Source organism: Peromyscus leucopus, unplaced genomic scaffold (genome assembly GCF_004664715.2).
Source record: "Peromyscus leucopus breed LL Stock unplaced genomic scaffold, UCI_PerLeu_2.1 scaffold_238, whole genome shotgun sequence".
NCBI lineage: Eukaryota > Metazoa > Chordata > Mammalia > Rodentia > Cricetidae > Peromyscus > Peromyscus leucopus.
In genome coordinates this window covers 16111-17266 of record NW_023505111.1, presented here as the reverse complement: position 1 = coordinate 17266, position 1156 = coordinate 16111, and the positions used below count along the sequence as shown (strand labels likewise).

The window sequence follows — 1156 nt, the reverse complement described above, 5'->3', positions numbered from 1 at the left end:
TGCTGCCAAACTTCATGACCAAGTTTTGTCCCCAGAATACACAGGGTGGGAGTTGAGAAATGACTTATGAAAGTTGTCCTCTGACCTCCACATGAGTGCTATGGGGTGTGCACATGCACACATGCACGCGCGCACACACACACACACATAAATATAAAATAATCACAATGCTCACTTCAGCACCTGCTGCGAGCCGCAGAAATATGAAGTGGGAATTCACCCGACAATGGCAAAAGCTATTACCTGGAAGAGCCAAGAACTCTTCCAGCGGATAAAGCCAAAACTCAAGGAGAATGAATATGAGGAGAACGAAGATGGAAAGAATTAAGAAAGAACAATGAGGAAACAGCAGAAGAAGGGACAGAGAGGAGCTAAGTATGAGAACAGGAGGAAAAAACATCTGTGTAGATAGAATTGAGTTAGAAGAATAAAGTGAATGGACTAAAGAACTCAATGTATGTAGATTCATTTGATAGTCCTCAGCATAGATCCCAGCTGCTTGCAGCGTCTTCCCCTGGACTCTGGGAAGAAATCCCCACCAGGAAGGTACTGGCGGGGACTTCAATAAGCACTATAGTCTAAAATTAGAACTATACAGAGTAGATGAGCGTGGCCCTCATGCAAGGATGACACTCATGTGTGAAGTCGTCCATATTTAAGATACCACTAAAAGAGCCGTTTACTTCCCATCTGCCATGAGACAAGCTTGCTTTGTTTTTACCAAACGCTGTTGGCCGTGATAGTAGGCCTCACCCTAGACCCACGGCAATGGAATCAGCTTACCAGGGAAGTAAACCTCTATTGGTGAAATTACTAAGGCCACTCCATGTAGTTAAAAGGGAGGTTTATTTTGTGGGGTAACTCACAAGTGAAGGGATAGGTAACAGGGTCTGGAAAAGGTGTGGCACAGTCCGGCAGTGTTCTCTGGAGAATTCTGCTCAGTCTACCTCCAGCATCCAGGGTCCAGGAACCAAGAGAGCTGGCTATGCGGATCTTGGGTCTTCAGGGTCCTCCCTTGGCCCGCCTTGTAGGTGTGACAGTTACTGAAGTCTCAGTGGGGGTTGGAACTTCCAGATCAAAGCTGAAATGGCTACCCACTACAAACCTCTGAGAACCATGCACCAAAATAAACTTTCTCCCTAAACAACAACAATAA

At 45.7% G+C, this 1156-nt stretch overlaps 1 pseudogene; it reads left to right on the top strand.

The window, feature by feature from the left end:
- Positions 1-558: 558 nt before the first annotated feature.
- LOC114693719 lies at positions 559-659 on the top strand (annotated as a pseudogene).
- The last annotated feature ends 497 nt before the right edge of the window (positions 660-1156 follow it).